We start from the raw sequence: 22662 nt of genomic DNA on the forward strand, positions 1-22662 counted from the left end.
GTAGATATCTCCCAGCTGCCAACGGAAGAGTGCCACCTTTATAGTGTATAAAGTCTTGCTCATCCAACGGGCGTGGTGGAATGCCCCAGGAGCTTTGATAGTGATGGTCCTCATACCATCAGGGACAGTCCCTCCAAGAAACAGCAGTGTGAGGTGTGCCAGCTGCAGGTAGTCGTGTCATAGAGTCTCCTTTGTGCTATTGTCCATCCACGTCTGAAGGAAGGTGATGGTGGCATGTACATGGCCAGCCAGCTCTCTCTGTTGAGCAGACACCTCGACCAATGTGTAGTTGCCCTGGTCCAATTCACTCCAAGTGTTGAGCAGTTGCTTGAACAGCTGTTCAGGTCCTGTGGTGGGGCCATACACTATTGAGCAAGACGCCCCTCCAACCAATTCGTGGATGTGGTGCCGACACGCCAGTTGCAGAAGACTCCTGCCAAACTCAGTCTCCAGTCTTACTACGACTCCACTCTTGACCCCAGAGTTCACTGCCGTTGTATCGAAGACAAGAGCGCCTATCCTTGATGTGTGCAAGAGCGCCTTGAACGCCCTGATGAATGGTTACAGTAACAACCGAAAGCAGGCATTAAAATTAATGATTGTAAGCTGCTTTTGTTAACTTTTTTTTATTGAAATGAAGATGGCCAAATTTAAACAACGTTATAACAGTTATAAAAACTGGACAATACAAGGTTGTAAAAGACAATTTAAAGTAAATTTAATCTGATTAATGGTTATCCTATGATTAAAAAGCAAAATTTTCAATTTCTTTCCATAAATATGCTTGAAATTTCAGACAAAAATCAGTTTTTTGGATAAAAGTGGTATTGAATTGTGTCACAGACATTGTTAAGCTATCCAATCATCCTTGGCTTTCAATTCTGCATCTTTTGGTACCAGAATCAACTCTGGGGGTCAAACACAGCTTGAGAAATCGTCAATTTAGGCATTTTTTGAGTCGTCTGTAACTGTTGCTATGGTAACGGGCTGTCTGACCGTAAAACGTCAATATTTTTGAATTTTTTTTTCATGATTTTGTTCCTGATACTCACTCACAACTTTTAGGTAAATTACATTGAATTAGGAAAATCACCTCCGATTTGGCCCAGCCTAGTCAGCACTGCCACAAAATATGCTCTGTCGTTGTATGGTTCAAAGTCAAGTCACACACTCGACCAACTTCGTTATGTTTATGCCTGCACAAGTGACAAACCAGCATCTCTCTTCCCACCAACAGACGATGCTTTCGAACAACATCTGAAGCGAGCAAATTACCAGATGGTGATATGGACCCACAGCCATGTAGCGAAGCCTTTACTTTGGAACCCCGATGGTAATGGATGGCAGGTCAGAGACAACAAACTTGAGCCTGTCATGTTCCAAAAGGATGCAGCCCCAAGGGAGGTTCGAGATCTCACGCATCTCTACTGCACCGACGATGACTGTAGGCAGAGCAGAACATGTCATTGTATCTCTGCAGGACTGACCTGCACTGAATTCTGCTCGTGTAGTGCAGACGATTGTCCAAATGTTGATGATTCTGTTGTCTTTGACGACAGCACTGATGAAGAGCGTGACTGAACTTTTAAATGTATTACATGTATTACTTCATGTAATAGATGTACATAGGTTACAGTGCATGTTATGAATTCATTATCGTCATATGTGAAATAGCTTATATCAACATGATGTCTATAAAAGTCACTTTCACAATTGTGTCAGAATCTTAAGTCAATTCTTCATGTTGCATATCTGCTTCGGGATTTCTATCGGTCAGCATTAGTGCGGCGACATATGATTTCAGTTATAACTATATAATTTCAGTGACAATTATATCATTAGATATATTTTTCAAAGGGTAAATAAACTTGGATTATGTTGATGTAACAAGTATGACTGCAAGTCCAATAATTTTGAAGTAATTAATGTTTTTGTTGATATTTATTGGTAAACCTGAAGCTGATTTGTTGAGTAAAATTCCACTATTTTTGCCTGTAGGTCACACAAAAGCCTTTCTTACATCACAAATGGTTTTTACAGATATATATGTCATCATGCCGCACATTTTGGTACCAAATTTGTGTTTGTAGCACCAGTATTAACAAATATATGAGCCAATATGAGCCAAAATCTGTGGCGATTAAATCAATTTTTGCAGTCTGCAGTGGTACATATGTAAACGTGATTTTCAAAATGTTGTGCAATGATCTCAGGTTCACAACCATGATTTTCTAACTCCCCAAACATCCCTCTTCAAGAAAAAATAGGGTGTGACTTGTTCTACCTTGGGTAGGGGTATGCCACCCAAAACCTCATTTGGCCACTAGCCTAAACGTATATAAATAGCTTATCATGGCGTTTTTGTGGGAGCAACAGCCTCTACCAGAGGCGCGTGCGATTTGGTCTCTTCCGAAGACAGAAGCCTCTTCCGGAAGATTGTTTTGCGCCGAACAGGCAGAAGAGAAGCAAGATGGCGGCCAAACATGTATTACTCGCGCTCATGATGGAAGAATTAGACAAAGATGACACTACATCCCAAGTTGATGCAAATATCCAGATTGTGTTTTCACTTGCAAGTTTGGCTGCGTAAGTATAACCAGCAGCGTTTCTCCGTGACTGAAATTATGGGTGAAAACGGCGTATATATCACTCCCATATCACTCACTAATTACCAAGAAAACAACAAATAAGTAAAATAGCACTCGTGATTAAGTGAGTTAAGCCTGTTAAGCAAACTTGCCATACAGCTGTAATATCAACGTGTCATATATGACAAAGTTCTTTCAAAGTAATCGGCGAGGCCATTTTGTTTTCGAAGAGCCCGCACCTCTTCTGCTGGATAACGGGAAGAGGCAGAAGAGCTTCCGAGAAGAGAAGAGTCCAAATCGAACGACCGGAAGAGAGCTCTTCTTCTTCCAGAAGTGCAAATCGCACGCGCCTCTGAAGTAATGAACAGTAATGAATATTATGAACCACAAACACGTATGATTAGCTTTTTAAACAGTCGCTAATGCTGTTTATAACACTAAATGAAGAAATTTGGAGGAATCCCGACATGCGTGAGGTAAATTTTACTTACAGAACTGAGCAAAGATCTACTGTACTCTATATACCACATAAGTGTTGGGTTAATAACATGACCCTTCCTGGCGATAACGTGGCGTTTTTCGTAGTGAACTTTTGAAACTCACTCCTTCTGTTTAACACGAAACTGAAAGGCAGGAAGCCCGGGGTGTGCTCATTTACCAAGCAGCTAGCGCTTGCCAAGCCAGCCGTTCCTTAAGGGTTTTGCATGGAATGCTTGCTCGAATGCTTAAACAACCTGGCGATCTCTTCACAAGAAACTTGGTGAATGAACACACACCCAATGTTCTTGAGACCAGACCATATATCGACTGTAATCTATATACCCCAAAGACGAATGACCCTTTCTGCCCCTCCCGTAGTTAGCGGGTGCACTGGTAACAATAAAACGTGCAAAATAACCGTGATTCAATGAACAGATTGTGTTTACATTTGCAAAAAAAAAATGTTCCAAACGTTTTCTATACATATTGACAATTGATCAATTATCAGGAGTGTTTGAAAAAAATCGATGAATGAGACACATTTGTGAGAGAACACTGTGACTACTACCTGATGACCTGCTGCAGGGATTGGCAGTCAAAGGTCATACAATTTGTGCTTCTTGCATCTCTTCCGGGGCCTGCTGAGATGTTTTAGGCTTTGCTCAACAAATTGCTATCAAACAATTTAAAACAACTCATCAATTGTATTATGATACGAAAAATTGGTGGTGGACATCATACGAATTGCAAAAATGTTTTAGAAAACCCATGACCATACTAAATATTCAGCTCATGGCACCAACTCAAAGTTCAGGACCAGGAATGTAAGAAAAATGGCGAAAAACAGCAACTATTATCGTTTCGTTCCCTAAGATCTTAAGCCTAAACCACTCAGGTAACACCAGGATTAAAGCAACCCATAAAAGGAGATATGCAAGCCAGCATTTAAAACTTCAGCCCAGGATACCTAATTTTTGTTGAGAAATGACTCTTGTAAAATAAATGAATAAATAAATAAATAAAGGGTTAAAAGGTTATTGTTAGGGTTTACCCAAATGATGCTTGTTGTCCTGACAACAGCTCATCATAGTACTAGCGGAACATGTGAATCAGAAAGCTGGCAACGTACTTGGCTGACATGCCAAAATGCAACGCTACTTTTTGAGGAAGAATGGCTGACTCCTTCGGCCTTCCAACCTATAAGTCCAGCTGGAGAAGGATGATAAATGCACAACATGCACAACAATCGAGTCACATATTCGGCTTTAAGCAAGGATAACAAATACTGTTGAAGTGTCCAGTTGTGCGTTGGTCCTTCCAAAATACATTTTATGGCTGAACAGACACTTTAACTCGCAGTTGCATTTTTGTGGTTAGCTTTGTATGGAATTGTAATAACTAGTTTACAACCTGATTCTTGCTCTGATGAAGGGTTCATGCCTGAAACGTCAGCTTTACTTTGCTTCCCATGGTGGTCAACACACCCTGATCAACTTTTCGTTGATAAACAGATCTTTCTTTGGGAAACATCCGATTCATAGTCGAGATCTGCATCGTGAGGATGATGGGAAAACATTCAACACATTTCAATTATTTCTTACTCGACTTCTTACAAACGGCAAGCAATAGTTTATTGTGTGTATATTTGTGTTGATTGTTCAACACCACTGGAAAAGCAACTTCAGCTTGACGTGGAGCAGAACAAAGAATAAAATTCGTTTCTGATCAATAATAGACATGTTTACTTCTACTGTGCCATATTAATCAATCGATCCAGAATATTCTTCATCTCATTGACTTAGCACTGAGCAATTTCTGTGTCTGCACAGAAAGATCACTGTTCCTAGAGACTGGCAAGCATAATGAAAGAAGGAAAGACATCTGCTTTCAGGTTTTCTTTGATTTTTACAGCCCACTGTACAGGTTCATAAAACATAACGGGTGTAGTTGGGAAGATCCATATTAAAAATTGAAGGTACCACTAACTTTTATAGCTGCCCAACAGGCAAGGCTCAGGTCTTATGTTTCGACCACCGAGTGGTCTTCATCCGGGACAGTGCACCAAAGGGTGATCGCCATTCAATTGCGCATTAATCACATGCAACAATGAAAATGAGCGTATTGTCTGGTTGCCAAATGGCATATTTGGGTGGAACATTGCAAGTAGGTATATACAAACTTGTTTTTGCGGATAATTACCCTGCACTCGCGAAGCGAAATGTGGGGTTAAGCATTCAGGTACGTATGTGTGCCGTGTGCCGTACGTGTCTGAATTTTAAAATTAATTTTCTCGGCAACCGTTGGTCCGATTGACGTGACATTTTCACCATAGGAGCGCCTCCTCGTGTGGAATATTTTAATGATTATTATAACGTCATAGGTGACGTGGTACAGGCGCCATCTTAGAAAAACTTCGCACCTCTATATCTCTGAAACCACTTCATGGAAAAAAATTGAGACCTGGCTCATTGTCAAGTACTCCCCATTGGGGAATAAGATATGTTAATGGTGATGTCATCGGTGCCTTCGTTATGACGTCATAATTCGACAAATACAACACATCCATCCGATCATTATTTTAAAAAATCCAGCAACTGTTGGTCTGATGGACACGAAATTTTCACCATAGGAGCGCCTCCTATGGAATATTTTATTGATAATCATGACGTCATAGGTCATGTGGTACAGGCGCCATCTTGGAAAAACCGAAAAATGTTGCACCTCTATCTCCAAAACCGCTGAATGGAAAAAATTGAAACATAGCTCATTGTAAAGAACTCCATATGGGGAATAGGTGTTGTTAACGATGACGTCATTGGTGCCATAATTATGACGTCATAATTCGACAGGGACAACGCTTTGTCTGATCAGTTTGAAATGTATTGAGCATGATCTGTGCAACAATTGATTAGAGAATATAAATTTATGATGTCATCACTCACGTGGTCTGGCAGCTATATTGGATTAAAGAAAAACCATGTTCAAAAACAGAAGAGTTGGGTAGCAATAAGTTGACTGCGCAGGGTAAGTATTCTATGAATACCATCTAGTTGGTCTATGGGATGTTTATAACGATATAAGAGAGGGTGTTGAACTGGCACAATTGAGCATTTTTAAATATCCACCTTGTGGCATCATTACCATACTTATTCTCATATATTCGCAAGTAGATATGATAAAAACATAGATGAAATGTCTTTTTATATCTTATAAAACATAAGGGATCCAATTTTGCCATTGTTTACTGATAAAAGTAGAAATAATTTTGGATGGTGGCAATGTGAGAAATCAATACCTTTTTTTGGCCTCATTACATAATATGGTATCGGTTCAATGAATGTGTTTTTTATTTTACATAGGTGATGAATGAAGACAGTGAGGTCTTGGCACCTTTATGCTACTTCTTAAAAACATGCAACAAAAGTGATCAGGAATCAGATACAATCATCCAGAGCAAAGATAGTCAGGCAATCATTAACACAAGTAAGAAGAGGGATGATTCTCTACACATTGAATCGAACAACATCTACAGCAGGATGAGAAATTAACAATATAATGTCACAGGTAATGTGTATGGACATACACATCTCGTCAACATGGAGGAAGGTCACTAAAAAAAACTTTGCATCAGTGATCAATCCCATTGTTTTCCACAGCGAACCTCACATAAGAAGGAGGAAATTGAAGACCCGAGTGGAAGAAGTACTTAATTCACAAAATAACATTATGCAAAAGTATTACAGACATGGATTGTTACTATACTGTAGAGTGTAGATAGAGTTTCTGGTTCTAACTCTCTCTGCCCAAGAATGTGACTAAAATACTTCTTCCGCTCAGATCTTCAATTGGACTTGAGTGGGACATTTGACTTGAAGAGGAAGTTTTTGATTTGTAGTTATGTATGTCTGGAGAATATCCTAAATAATCCTTCACGCTGGAAAAGAGTCATTATGTGCGGGACAGCAGATCAATCTGAACAAAAAACTTTCAAAGGATCAATACTAGATGTGTGTACCGAGTATGGTGATCGATCAGCAAATGAGGTGAGAATAAGAGTTTCTGCCACAAAATCAGATCTACATGCTGCAGGTGGCAGGTATCACCAGCACTGATACACAGAATTTGTAAGCAAACGAAACATCCAAACTTCCAAATTAAATACAGCCACTGCAGCCGATACCCAGGATGAATCATTTCCGCATGTTGTTTCCGAAATGATTGATAACACTGCAAGTCGTATGTGGACGTCCATTGGAATCCAAAATCTGCACTCAAAGATTACCAGAAATGAAACACGTGGAATTATAAAGATTAGCAACGGTACCCGCCCTATGGGCGGGGCTTCAATTGGGAAGCCCAAATGAAAAGGCAAAATATCAGAAATTGAAGGCTTTTTTTTATTTTAAACGATTCATATAAACATCCATTCGCCGGACATCTTCGATGGAAAAAGGTAGATTTCTACATCGTAAAAAGTGGGATAACCGGGTGACGCCCGGATGACACAATGATCGAAGGATCCCATGTAAATCTTCTGACGTCATGCCAGCACATACAGGCCGAGACAGCACATCGGCTGCCACATTATCCCACCCAGGTCTATACACGATCGTGAAACTGTAGTCGGCCAGTTCTATGCGCCAGCAAGCTATTTTGTCATTCTTAATCTTTTGAGAATGTCAGACGTTATACATGAAAGCAACTGACTGTTGATCAGTTATCAGTTGAAAGTGTTTGCCCAGGAGAAAGTGACGCCACCGTCTCACTGCCTCATCGACAGCGTATGCCTCTTTTTCTATCGCAGAGTGTCACCGTTCGCTCTCAGTCAAGGTCCTTGAAAAGAATGCGACGGAGCGTCCCGCCTGGTTGAGCGTAGCAGCAATCGCGCAGTTGCTGGCATCCGTCTCGATCATGAAAGGTACCGCTTCGTCTATTGTGGTTACAACAGCCTCTGCGATGTCTGATTTGAGTTGTTGAAAATCAGCTTTAGCAGACAAGGTCAACGGAAATACTTTACATTCCACTAGCGGCCTGATCTTCTCTGAGTACCGTGTGATCTATTTTGAGTAATGGGCAAATAAACGGAGTACTCGGCGAAGAGCAGCCTGATCAGGGGGAGGGGCCATCTCGAGAAAAAGTTGCAGGCGAGTTGCATCGGGTCTAATCTCCCCGTCTGTCCCCATGTACCCTAACAAGTCGATAGTAGTCGGCCGAACTGAGTAAATCGATTAATCGTTTGTGAGTAGTCGATTAATCATTCATTTCTGGTGGTTAGGACAAGCGACCACGAGTACAAGCGACCACGAGGACTCTCTGCTCACCTTCACTCCTTCATTCCTCTTTTCTCCTGCCTCTGGAACAAACTCCCTCACTCTCTTCAATCCCACTCCTCCCTCCAGGTCTTTAAAACGGCTGTTCACCACCATCTCTTATCTTCCCCAATCCAACACCTTGATCTTTTCTACCCCCGCTAATTTCACCCCAAATCCACTTTTTTGAGGTGACTTTTGACTTCTTTCCTGGAAGTCCTTGGTGTCCTTGCGTTTTATACCTATCCTGCCTCCCCCCAGGCCCTCTCCCTCCAAAAACATCTCCCGATGTCCCTGCTCTCAAATGTTGTGTTTGTGTGCTTCCTCCCCTTCTCTCCCCATCTTGTCGACCGCTCCCCTTTTTATATACTTTGTTTGCTTGTTTGTTTGATTTGTTTGTTTGATAAATGTTAGCTCTTTCACGAGCCTCGACTCTGTACACAAAAAAAAAAAGAAAAAAGTCCTGGCTGAGTATTTTCATTTTGCTTCGTTGAGAGTCAAGTTGTACTTTCGCACCACGGCCAAGAATCTTTGCAAATTTGCGTCATGGTCGGCTTGATCCCGGCTACAGATCGTCACATTGTCAATGTACACAAACACATCCTTGAATTGCTCTTTTGCTATGATATCATCGAGCGCATGTTGGAAGCAGGAAACCACGTTCGTGACTCCAAAAGGAATTCTTCGAAATTGGTACAACCGCTGCCCTGATTCAAATGTGGTATAAGGTCGATCATCTTCTCTAATTGGTATCTGATGATACACAGAGCGAATATCTAAGGTACTGAATACCCTGAAGGTAGCCACCTCTCGGACCATATCATCCATCTTTGAAAGGGGGTAGGCGTCGAACTGAGTAAATCGATTAATCGTTTGTGAGTAGTCGATTACCATTCATTTCTGGTGGTTAGGACAAGCGACCACGAGTACTTGAGTTCTCCATGGTGAAATACTGGTCTCGATAATCCCCTCTCGCAACAATCGTTTGGTCTCGCTTGCGATAAATTGAGCGTCCACCCGTGAATATCGTCTGGACTTTACCATGACCGGATGGCAGTCGGGAGTTAAACTCGGAAACAACGGCGGAGGGTCGATCGCCATTTCTGTCAAACCGCATACCGTGAAGGTCTTGGCACTTGCTCCCTCGAATTGCATTTCCAGTCTCCCATGTCGATTTGGAAAATCATGACCCAACAGGACACCAGAGCACAGATTTTGCAGTACTAACAGTTTAACATCCGTGTACATTACTCCGTTGGCCACCAGATTTACAACACAGATTCTTTTGTTGTTCTGACACAGGGAAGCGGACGCCATATAGACCCGGGTAGGCCACCATGTCAGCATGATGGACCATCCGTGACTTTGAACCAGAGCGTGGCTGACAAAACTGTCACTGCTTCCCGTGTCGATCAATGCACCAACACTGAGAATAATGAATGAGAAGAATGGTTCCTCATAAGATGGCTGCAAGACTCCAGAAATATGCCAGATACCTTTCCTGGTATGTCCAGCGGCAAATTGACGAAGAGGCTGAGGTTCCTTTCGAATTGGGTGAACATGTGTGTAGGCATAGAAATGGAGTGTAGAATGGCGTTTCGACAGACATGTTTGGAGAACAAACATACATAATGAATGGAAGGCAAGAGGTAATCTTGTCGGAATCAGTGTAATCAGGAACAGGTGGCTGGATGGGTCTTGTCATACCATATGTGTCAAATGGTATCAACTGCTATGGAGAAACTGCTTAACGATGAAGAGAATGATTCGGATGATGACTACGATGAGAAGCACGACAAACACAAGAAAAAATGCAACAAAATGTTTGAAAAATACACCAGTCTGTTTAGTTCTGATCACCGTAATTAACTCTAGATTATTTCATTTAAACTCTGATTTAGCTCCAACTAGCAGGAGTACCCAGCATTGCGGGGGAGGGGGGGTGGGGGTGGAAAGGGGGTTTGAATCAGAAGAGGCAGGAGTGAGGAAGGGAGTGGGGGGAGTGGAAGTGGGAGGGGAGGTGAGTGGAGAGGGAGGGGAGGGATATACTACATATACATCTTTTGGGGGTGGGGGGGGGGCTTTAACAGGCCCCTCCGTTTTGGGGGAGGGGGAAGGGAAGGAGGAAAAACTTTCCCGTTCAAAGAGTGCTTCATAACCTCAGTGTTGCCCAGGTGAAAAAGGCAATTGTAATACTCTCTGCCACCATCACCAGGTGGTGCTACACGGTATACATTTACATAGAGAATTTACGCCCCTCTCCCTGTCCCCCACACACCCACATGAGGCCATGGCCACATAGCCTATGTTACCCCCCAGACAAAGTTGTATTTGTATTTGTACACCGAGTAAAGTATATACGTGTTCATAGCTGGAGTACCCGGCGTTGCTCAAGAGAAAAAGAAACATTAACATCTATCTATAATTCCAGTAATCTCTGTACGTTTGTACGTTTGTCTGTGACCGCTGTTTCTCGACAACCACGGGTCCGATATACTTTTAACTTGCCAGGTATATTGCTGGGGACCCGAGGATGTGCCTTTTCAAGGTTTGAAATTAATCGGACAAGTACTTACCGAGCTATGTCCAAAAAACGCTTCAACCAATCAGAGAGCAGCGAGCTATCACGTGTGCCGAACGTGGCGATCAGACTCTACCTCGGACGGCACATTTGACAGCGTATTCATTTATTTCACGTTGGAAAACTATGTTGCCGTTAAACTATGTTTTAAAACGAATTCAAACTGCGATTAAATTAAAACGATTCATCGTAACTGCGACGATTTGCGAACTTCCGGCAGCCAATCACAGAACGCTTTGTTGCGTAGGCGTGGCCGATGTGAGACGAGCGGAGCTGAGCGCGTTACGAGCTGACCGCCATTACGGTACGTAATTCGATTTCTTATGCGCATTATTTCTCCCAATTCAGTCAGAGCGAAGGGCGGAAGCGAAGAGCGTTGTTTTTTTTGTTTACGGGCGTACGGGCGGGGTAGAGCGTACGGGTAGCGTTTTTTTTTTTTTTGGCAAGGAACGGGCACCCACGTACGGGCAATGCCCTAGTATTTGAAATGAGGGCAAATATAATGGGAAAGCAATTACATCCAAATCAGAATCCATCACCAAATGTCAAATCATCTTTTACCTTTTCGTTGAATATATGCTGGTGAATGTGTCATTGATCACATTTGAGTTAAGTATTATGACGTTCAGGAAGAAGAAAAAGCCTTACCCCCAAATTTGACCACTTCAGGAATTGTTTTAGTTGTGTTTTAGTTGTCTGGTGATTGTTTTGTATTTATTTATGCGAATGTGTACTTGTATATAACTGTCATTAATCAAAACGTCTTAGGCACTAGAGAGCGATTTTTTTTAATCCAAAAAAACAAACTTTTTTTTTTTTGGCTTACAACACTCCCAGGCACTCATTGATGAACCTCTGAAAGTTTGAAGAAGATCCGTTCAGCCATCTCTGAGAAAAATGTCGACACAGACAGGCAGGCAGACACACACACAGACCAACAGCTCTCTTATATAGTAGATAATGAATAAAGCATGTTTTTAATCATGCAGTAAACATGTGTTGCAATAAATGTATCAATAAAGTCGCACATCGGTGAAATATATGTCACTTGATTCATGGTTTTGTCATTCTCATTTTTGCAAAAATAGAGGAAGATAGAAAAATCAATATAATTAGTAACAATTTTCAGCATATACAGTAAATGGCCACCATCTTAAATTATTTGTATTTTTTTTTTAGTAAATTATGGCAGCATTAGATTCCTTATGTCTGAAAACATATGAAAGGAATTTAATTCATGATTTTAATCATATATCCTTGGGAAGATATGAGAATAAGTAGCTTTGTACAATTTGGTGGTGGCCATCTTGGATTTTTACAGATATTTAAAAATACTCAATAGTGCCAGTCTGGTACCCTCTCTGAGGTTCTCGCCATCTCACTCACCAATAATCCACAAAAGAGTTTTGTGTAGATACCCAATTGCAAGGTTCAACCCTCAGCAACCTGTCGAGTAGCCCGTGTGTCTTTTGTTCCTTTAAACTGTTCGCTCACTGCTCTGTGGATGCGTTCAATCAATTTTTGCTGATGCCTCTTAAACGTGTGAAATTATTTTTAGAATGCAGATTTTCTTTATTGCAGATATGTTGGCATAAATCAAAGTCGGGGCCACATGATGGTTCTGATGGCATCGTGTGATTTACTCGCAAGTTGATGGAGCGATAATGTAACAGATTATGGATAGATGGCAAGGTTCAATTACAGAGTGAAGTGCTGCAACAGTGAATCGCAAACTGGCATCAACTACTGATAAATTACGCCTCGGAACGGAGTTGCAATTCATATATATATATTTAAAAACATTTACTGTCCGTTTAAGTTATTTACGATTCGTGAAGCTTAGATTTTGAATTGGCAGAGCGTATTAAAATGAGTGCGACATCCAACCGCCGATATAATGCAATTAAAATAAAATGAGGATTACGAGTTTTAAGAACTGAATGGATGTAAATACGGTTTACAGACCATACTGAAGTGAGATCTATCAAATACTAGCAGGAGTACCTGACGTTGCCCAGTGATGTTCTAATCCTGTTGGCATTTTGAAGAAATCCATTTTTTTATATATATATAGGTGCCGACAACACTTTCCTACCTACACCCAAAAAGGAAAATTTATATTTAATATGATATTACACGCACACACACACACACGCACACATACACACACACACACTAATTAGGAAATCAGGGACCTTTCATATAGCTGCAAAGGCTCAGTCACTACAAAGCGATTTTTTTTAATCCCCAAAAAAGGAATTTCCTTTTTCCCCAAAAAACTTTTTTTTTTGGCCTGAAACAATCCCTGATACTCACTGATGAACTTTTGAAAGTTTTACAAAGAACCATTCAGCTATCTCTGAGAAAAATGGCGACAGACACACACACTCACACACACACACACACACACACGGACAGATGGCTCTCTTATAATATATATGGCATGAAAAGCTGTTTGAAATGAAGTTTTGGAAAAGTTTCAGATATTGTGTCATGTAATGGCTTTCTATTTGAACAGATTATACCTGGATATTTGATTCATTGATATTCATTCTCAGAAAGTGGTAGTTCTACACTACAATAAGGTAAAACTCTTGACTCCTTTGGCTTTCTGTAGTTATCATTTTCATGGGTTATTGAAAATGCTTTGCATTCAACTCTTGCTGCATCAAATTTCATATTGTTATTTTTTATATATATACCTTTCAATCGTCTGCATTTACAACTGCTGTCTTGAATTCGTGCTAACTTTCTCCCATAGCCCTTCAAATGTGCCAGGAAGGACCGCAACGATTGGCAGGTAATTATCCATCTTTGCTGATTCACCATGCGGTCGGCGCCTCGAGGCTCTGCTGCTTGTAAGTTCACAAGTGGGTTTTGCGAAAAAGTGATACGGTTTCCATCTGAGTCGATGCAAGAGCCTACAGTTAGGATGCTCTTTGGCCTATTGTTTGTACCATGGTGCACTAACACTCTTGCTGTTAGCGTTGATTTGGTTTTACACAAGGTGTGGGTCAGGATTGCATTATATCACCTTACCTGAAGGATAGAATACATCATTAGGATACATTTCGTGATTGCATTGTTGGAATTTCCATTCAAGGTAGAAAAAGAAAAAACATTAACCCTAACTGAACTGGGTGATTTTTTAGCTTTCCCTGACTGGGAGGGAGGGTTGTGTCCCAGCCCCCCCCCCCCCCCCCATCAGATATCGGCCATCCATGATCCGATGAACTTGAAAATTTGAAACGTCGACGGTAAAAACATTTTTTTCATTAATATGTTAATTTGTCTAATTATTCACACGAGCAACGGTACCCGCCTTATGGGCGGGGCTTCAATTGGGAGGCCCAAATGAAAAGGCAAAATATCAGAAATTGAAGGCTTTTTTTCTTTTAAACGATTTATATAAACATCCGTTAAATCATATCACACGCAAATCATCAAAATCTAAACAGTATTTGTAGAATTTCAATAAAAGCCACATCACTGTTCATATCGGTAAATATTATTCCATCGTGTTTGGAAAAACTGGAAAACTGGAAAATTGGAAAAATTGGAAAAATTGGAAAATTGGGGAAAAAATGGAAAAACATTTAGCCTATTTTACTCTAGGTGGTCCCAGGATTACCCACCCAATATTTCGTTGGGATCGGTTCAGCCGTTTTTGCGGTACCTGGGAACAGACGGACAGACGGACAGACAGACAGACGGACAGACATTTGGTGAATTATAGAAAGATGTCCTAATGCATGTAACCCTCATTCACATGTGATTGTTGTACATAAACATGTGCTAAAATTGCAGTTTTTTTTCCAGACATGTGACTACTATTTGTCATGTGACACCTGAACAGTAAGTCCGATTTGGACTTTTGTGCTATCGAAATGTGCACAAGACCCTAGAGAAAAAAAGAGGAGAATTCGAAATCTCCAGTGGTTGCGAAAAAATTCCAGGGGGGAGTCTTCCAGCCCCCCTCCCACTGCCCGCAGTGCAGTTAGTGTTTAATATGAGGATGATACCACTCTGCTAGGTTATAGTGCCAGGTAATTTGAAGAACTATTGGAATGAGTAGGAATTGCAAGTGAAGGATTTGGTATGCAGTATTTCTAAATGTCACAAAGACAAAGGTAATGATCGTGAACTAATTGGAAGAAAATTCAATTATTAGAGCAGGTAGCTGAAGAAATTGAGATTATAAAGCAGGTCAATTATACAGGACCCAATAAATCAAATGATTATAAAGACTCAATAAATCTTAGTAAAATAATAGGAGTGGTGGAAACATCTATAAGGGAAATAAAAGGATGCAAATGTTGCAGCATCAGTAAATCCACCAAGAAATATGAAACATGGTAAACTAGAACGGCGCTCGGTAGAGAGCACACATCCGCCAGGTTGAACAGTTTAAGTTTTGAATCCCACTGATAGGTCAAATCTGCATATGTACCTGAACCAAACTCTAATCGGCTTGTTCCCATCACCTAACCAACTCATCCACCTGGTTTTTGTCATAACCCGTCCATAACTTTTTGAAATATCATACCACATATCGTTTTTTGCCCAATCTCTCAATGGTCAAGAATCACTTGATACAATTAATTGTCTGCGGTTTGAGTTGTCTCAAGTTGTCTCAAGTCCTTGAGTTGTCTCAATCTCAAGTCTTGAAACAAGTCTGCGGATCTTCACCAATTCGTGTGTGTCACACACCCAATTTGTCCACCAAGTTTCGTCTGAATTCATCCACAACTTTTTGAGATATCCTGCTCACAGACAAACAGACAGGGGTGAAAACATACAGTCACGTGAAAAAGTAAGTACACCCCATGTAAAGTTTTGACTTTTTCAACATATTTCAACATACAGCTATTTGATATTCATTTCGACAATATTGATAGATAAAGGTGATATAATATAACAAATATCATGAAACATTTACATTTTGTAGTCCATTGTATAATTTAAATAAACATAAATGCAAATTTCGCATGTGGAAAAAGTAAGTACACCCCTACATTTATCACGACTTCAAATACCTAAAATTAGAATCAGGTGCACCAGCTCAGGTGCAAATGATTAGAACATCGTTAAAGAGGATCTTGGAGGAACCTGTCTTATTTAAACCTCAGACATTTAGTTTGGTTTGCTCTTTGTTGTTGAAGTGTGCGGCGTCACCATGCCCAGATCAAAAGAGCTCTCTGAGGCCTTCAGAAAGAAGGTTATAGATGCCTACGAGTCTGGGAAGGGATTTAAAAAGATCTCCAAATAATTTGAAATCAATCATTCGACTGTCCGGAAGATCATCTACAAGTGGAGAAGATTCCAAACAACTGCCAACATTTTCAGGCCAGGCCGCCCTAGAAGTTCAGCCCGAGAGCAGACCGCAAGATGCTGAAAGAAGTCTCTAACAACCCTAGAATGTCATCACGTGACCTACAGGTAGCTCTTGCCACTGTTGATGTCAAAGTGCATGAGTCTACCATTAGAAAGAGGCTGCACAAATTTGATCTACATGGGAGGTGTGCCAGGAGGAAACCTTTGCTGTCTAGAAAGAACATCAGGGCAAGACTAAAGTTTGCTAATGAACACCTAGGCAAAGACCAGCACTTCTGGAACAATGTGCTCTGGACAGATGAGTCAAAGGTAGAGCTATCTGGCCACAGTACCAGAAGACATGTTTGGCGAAAACCAAAGACAGCATTTGACCACAAGAACCTGATACCAACTGTAAAGCATGGTGGTGGAAATATTATGGTTTTGGGCAGCTTTGCTGCATCAGGGCCTGGGAAGCTCACCATCATAGAATCCACTATGAATTCTTCATTGTACCAGAGGGTGCTTGAGGATAATGTGAGGCCATCTGTCGGTAAGTTGAAGCTCAACCGAAGGTGGACCTTGCAACATGACAATGACCCTAAACATACCAGTAAATCCACCAAGGAATGGCCGAAAAGAAAGAAATGGAGGGTTCTGGAATGGCCAAGTCAAAGCCCGGATCTAAATCCCATCGAGATGTTGTTGGGGGATTTGAAACGAGCTGTGCATGCAAGAAACCCCTCAAACATCGCACAGCTGAAAGAATTCTGCATGGAGGAGTGGGAAAAATTTCTCCCAGTCGATATCAGAGACTGGTAGACAGTTATAAGAAACGCCTACTTGAGGTTGTTTCTGCCAAAGGGGGTAATACCACCTATTAGACCCAAGGGTGTACTTACTTTTTCCACATCCCAAATTTGCATTTATATTTATTTAAATTATACAATGGACTACAAAATGTAAATGTTTCATGATATTTGTTATATTATATCACCTTTATCTATCAATATTGTTGAAATGAAGATCAAATAGCTGTATGTTGAAATATGTTGAAAAAGTCAAAACTTTACATGGGGTGTACTTACTTTTTCACGTGACTGTAACTTCCATCCGCATTAGGTGGCGGAGGTAAAAAGGTGTAAAAACCCATTCCAAGAAGTTTACTTCCAGTCCTCAGCTATGTCATGGAATCCATCATCACAGTTGATATGTAATCTCCCTTTTCTCCAACAACCTCATCTCAGATCACCAATTTGTTTTCAGACCAGGTCACTCTACCATGGACTTGCTGCGTCTACTAACTCACCCAACAATGGACGGAGGACCTCAATATCAAACATGAGATCAAGGCTGTCTCTCTGGACATATCTCGTGCTTTCGATACAGCCTGGCATCCCACCTTAATCTCCAAACTCTCTGCCTATGGAATGCAAGGCCAACTCCACTTTCTTGTAACTAAAGTGTGGATCTCAACGAAATATTTTCACCCCCTCTCCATGTCGAGGCTGGAGTGCCAAAGGCAGTGTTATGGGCACCATCTTATTCCTAATCTTCATCAATGATCTCTGGCACTCTTTGAAAATTTCTCTTTATATCCTTGTTGATGACTCCACCCTATCCCATGACATCACTCATCCTTCAGAAAGACCGGCAGTGGCATCGTCCCTCTCTTTAGACTTGACAAAATCACAAACTGGTCAAATACATGGAATATATCTTTTAATCCTGAGAAAACCTACTGTCTCTCTCTCACACCATAAGGGCCGCATGGCAAATCCTCATATTTACTTTCTCAACAATCCTCTCAAAGAAGTTCAGTCATTCAGTCACAAACTCCCAGGTTTCTCTATCAACCATGATGTTTCTTGATCTTTCTTGAAAATCCCCCTCCCCCCCTGAAAAAATTCCCTCTCACCCAAAGGAAATCCTTTGTATCCACGTGTGTGTAGGTCTGGAGATCAAGATCGCAGAAAATACGGCTGGCCCAATCTCTACCAGATATTGCATACATGCAGGGGATACCCAGGGCCAGGTCATGGGTGAATCTCCCTCCTCCCTCCTCAACCCTCCCTGCTCCCCCCTCCCTCCTCCGCCCTCCCTCCTCCCCCTCACCCACCCAGCATAAAGAAAATATCTGTATGTATATGTGTGGGCATCTTAAAATCATATAAAAATCATGGCTAGGCCAGTCTCCGTCATATTTTGAAAATGTGCTGGGGTACCCAGGGGCAGATTATGCCCCCTCAGCCTGAAATTCATAGGAAAAAAGAGACTGTTGGGACAATCTCCAACAAATTTTGTATACCTGTTGTGCGTAACCAGGGTCAGGCCATGGATACAACCCATCCACTCCACATCTGTAAGGAAATCTTTGTATGAATGTATGTATGTATGTACTTTTAAAAATCAAGAAACTGGCCTCAAACAACGAAATGAACCATTTGGCTCATCATTGCCGTATTGCACTCTCGGGTTAATATTTGCTACAACTTTCAACATTAATGTTCTTGATGGTTTACTAAAATCCAAATAACCCGATCTTGATCGGGTGAACCAGCTCACATATATATATATATATATATATATATATATATATATATATATATATATATATATATATATATATATATATATATATATATGTATATATATATATATATATATATATATATATATATATATATATATATATATATATATATTGTTACGTGGTCCCCTCGGTGACTACCGGGTCCCGGACCGTGAGAGGAACTTCGCCAGAAAGTAGTAGTATATATGCGCTTTCGCAACGCAATCCCTATGAATTCCACCCAAGAGAAAACTGATGTTCAATGATATATTTCAAGGGTAATGATACCATACAATTTCAATGATACAATCAAGGGTATATTCCCCGAGCAATCCACCATCCACAATTCACACTCAACAATCAATCAATCCCCTAGATGATTAAGATGGCCATCTTATATATGTGTGTCCCCTTTTGTACTCACGACCCCCTTTTGGTCTCTGTCCCTCACAATGTCTCTGGGCCCCTCCTGACCAAGATGATGGTCGGCGTCGCCGCACTCGGGCGGTTGAACGAACCCCGGGTGGACGTGTTTCCACCGGGCATGTATCGTACCGGGAACCAAGGCGGCAGCCCCCTCATGGCCACGCGAAGCGGGTACGGTAAAGAAAGCAAAAGCCCCACGCCGCTTGCAACGCGTGTTAGGCCCCAACGTGCGACCCGTACGCGTCTTTGTAGACGGTGCCGCGAACGGTGCCAGACGCTGGGTCGGTGCACGGCCCCACGGCAACTTGACGTCTCCACCGGGTAGGTACACGTCCCGGTAACTCCTCTCGCCAGACGGGCTTGGGAACGCCGCTTTTCCACGCGGCGCAAGGTCGATCCCACCTTTCGTCGGAGCGGGGCGAGGAAGAAGAATCCTCGTCGCTTTTCTTCCTCGTGTCTTTTCCTCTTCCGTTTCCGGTCTCTTTTTCAGAAGGGCTCCTAACCCTCCAACCACAACAACCCTTAATCTACTACACATTGGTAAGCAAAGACCTGAATAGGAATTCACATACATTCCCATAAATATGTAACACTCCCCCCCTTCAAGAAAGAAAGTTTGAACGCAGCGAAAACTTTCTTTGCCGGCCAACTTGGATAAACCAACCAGATAACTCAACCCCCCCCACATTATCAGTTCCCCCCGGGCACAGTTATCACTTAAAAATAAAGCAACCAAAATTTCACCACAACCCCCCCAGATTACTCACTCTGGACTAAGCACCAGCAACGACATTGTCCCTGCCCTTTACATGTTCAATTTCCCGTTGGACTCCTGCCAAGCCAAACTCCATCTCATGACCCTCTGACTTTGACCGTCAGTTTCTTGTGAATGAAGGTTAAGGGGTTGATCAAAGATCCAAAGTTAAGCAACTCGATAGCACTTTTTCCGGGAGGCCAAGCCGAGTATTCACTACATGGATGCCTTTAGGAACGTGGAGTTCACGGTTAGTCCGTGCAGGAAAGTTCTCTACATGGGCGCCTTGAGGAACGTGGAGTTCACGGTTAGTCCGTGCATGAAAGTTCACTACATGGACGCCTTTAGGAACGGCGTTCACGGTTAATCCGTGTAGGAATCTTGGCTCGGCGGCTCCGCCGCATTCAGTGCTTCAGCTTCTCAGAACTTCCCTAATAATTATGGTGGGACCGCTTGTCCCTGTAGTCCCATGAATAGCGGTCTCCTTCTCGGCCACTACTTTGACAATCCTTCCTTCGGGAGCTGCCGTAACTCAGGGAGCCTCCATAATAATATTGATTGCGGCCACCACCAAAACTACCGCCCAGTTGTCCTCTCCTGTAGACCTCTCGAAGCCTACGAAATGCCTTCCCTACTGTTATGGTCCGACCCTCCAAATCCTTGCCATTCCAATTCTTCTCTGCCTCTCTGGCATCTTTTGTGCTGGCAAACGTGACAAAGCCGAACCCTCTTGACTGTTGCGTTTCCCTGTCTCTTACCAACCGCACTTCCACCAGCGGCCCATATCTGTTGAAGACAGAGGTCAGAACTTCTTCCTCTGTTTTGAAGTTCAGTCCCCCTACAAATAACTTGGCACTTTTGTCGCCATCCCGAGCTGGTGTGGTGTTATTTTCCCTGCTGGGCTCTTTACCAACCCTCAGGTTACCATAAACTTGACCCCCGACCAAATCATTCCCGATAACCACAGATACACCCTCTACAGGAAGCGTGGCTTGTAAACCGACGGTGACCGGTCCTGACACCAAATCGGACTCCAAATGGATGACATGAAGTGGAGCACTAACACCGCCCCCGATCCCCTGTAAACGAACACTATCCCCCGTTGCCGTCTCCTCGGACCATGGCAAAATGCCTTCAAGCATTAAAGATTGATGTGCTCCTGTGTCCCTCAATATCCTAACCGGTCTCCGGTTAGTCGAGGCTCCATCCAGTGACACAAACCCCTCTGAAATAAATGGTTGGTAACCCTTTTGATGGCGATTTCTCACAATGGCCATTGCATTTGGAGTCGTAATAGTCGGACTCCGCTCTGGGTCTTCCCTTTTCATGCGGTAACAACTGGACATCAAGTGTCCAGGTTTCTTGCAAAAAGCGCAAGTAGGCCCAGAGGAAAAACTCGTGGTCTGCCTCGGGCCACCCGAATTATAAGTTTGTCTTGGGCCCGCATCCCTCTGATTTCGAACAGGTGGGGTATCCGCGTTGTCCCCATAATCCTCTCGAGGCCGCCGCCATGTATGGTCGTTCTCCGCACCTGCTGTTCCCCACCTCCCCTGCGGAGATCTAGGCGAGGAGTTAGGTTCGTGGACCCCTATTCGGTGGGTTAAGGCATAATCATCTGCCATGGTGGCTGCGTCCCACAACTTTGGTACTTTCTTTTCCTGCAGGTACACTTTGATGTCCTCGTGGACACACTGCTGAAATTCCTCCACCAGGATCAAGTCACGCAATGTTTCGAAGTCTTTCCCGACTCCTTTTGACTCACACCACCGATCAAACATGTTTTCTTTCACTCTGGCAAATTCCACATGGGTCTCACTCTCCCTCTTCCTGGCATTCCTGAATTTTTGCCTGTAAGCTTCCGGAACCAACTCATAGGCTTTGAGGATGTGCTTCTTCAGTACCTCATAATCTGCACATTGGTCCATTGGTAGCGCCGAATAAATCTCTTGAGCTTTTCCAACCAGCACACTTTGCACGAGTATGGTCCAGGCCTCCTCCGGCCAGTTTAATTGTCGAGCCACTTTCTCAAAGTGTGGAAAAAATTTCGCGACTTCCTTTTCACTGAACGGTGGAACCAGCCTCACATGTCTGCCCACATCCCAGGTTTTCTGGTTAGGTGTCGACCCCGTCAGCAAGGGTGGTGCCTCTCCCCGTTCTCTCATTAACTCCAGCTCCTTGAATTTAATTTCTTGCTGAAGCTCCATGTCACGTTCCTTTAATTCCCTTTCCGCTTTTCTCTCCTCTGCTTCGAGGTCCCTTGCAGCTCTCCTCTCCCCTGCTTTTCTCCCTTCTAACCTTTCCTGGAGTTCTCGTTCCACTCTCCTTTCCTCTGCTTGTTTCTCTTCTCTCCTCTCTTCTGCTTTCCTTTCTTCTTCTTTTAACCTTTCCTGGAGTTCTCGTTCCACTCTCCTTTCCTCTGCTTGTTTCTCTTCTCTCCTCTCTTCTGCTTTCCTTTCCTCTTCTGATCTTTCCTTTTCTGCTTTCCTTTCTTCTTCTGCTCTTTCCTTTTCTGCTTTCCTTTCTTCTTCTGCTCTTTCCTTTTCTGCTTTCCTTTCTTCTTCTGCTCTTTCCTTTTCTGCTTTCCTTTCTTCTTCTTTGATCCGTTCCTGGCTCCGTAATTGCAACTCCAGTTTCCGGAG

At 42.4% G+C, this 22662-nt stretch overlaps 1 long non-coding RNA gene across 1 annotated transcript in view; it reads left to right on the top strand.

The window, feature by feature from the left end:
• LOC137422455 (uncharacterized) overlaps window positions 1–14729 on the top strand; it is a 207295-nt gene extending 192566 nt beyond the window's left edge. The window contains exons 3-4 of the long non-coding RNA XR_010983470.2: window positions 13477–13543; window positions 13720–14729. This is a non-coding gene — a long non-coding RNA (uncharacterized LOC137422455). The remainder of the gene's footprint in view (window positions 1–13476; window positions 13544–13719) is intronic.
• Window positions 14730–22662: the final 7933 nt, after the last annotated feature.

This window comes from Myxine glutinosa, chromosome 2 (assembly GCF_964187855.1).
Source record: "Myxine glutinosa chromosome 2, kmMyxGlut1.1, whole genome shotgun sequence".
Lineage (NCBI taxonomy): Eukaryota > Metazoa > Chordata > Myxini > Myxiniformes > Myxinidae > Myxine > Myxine glutinosa.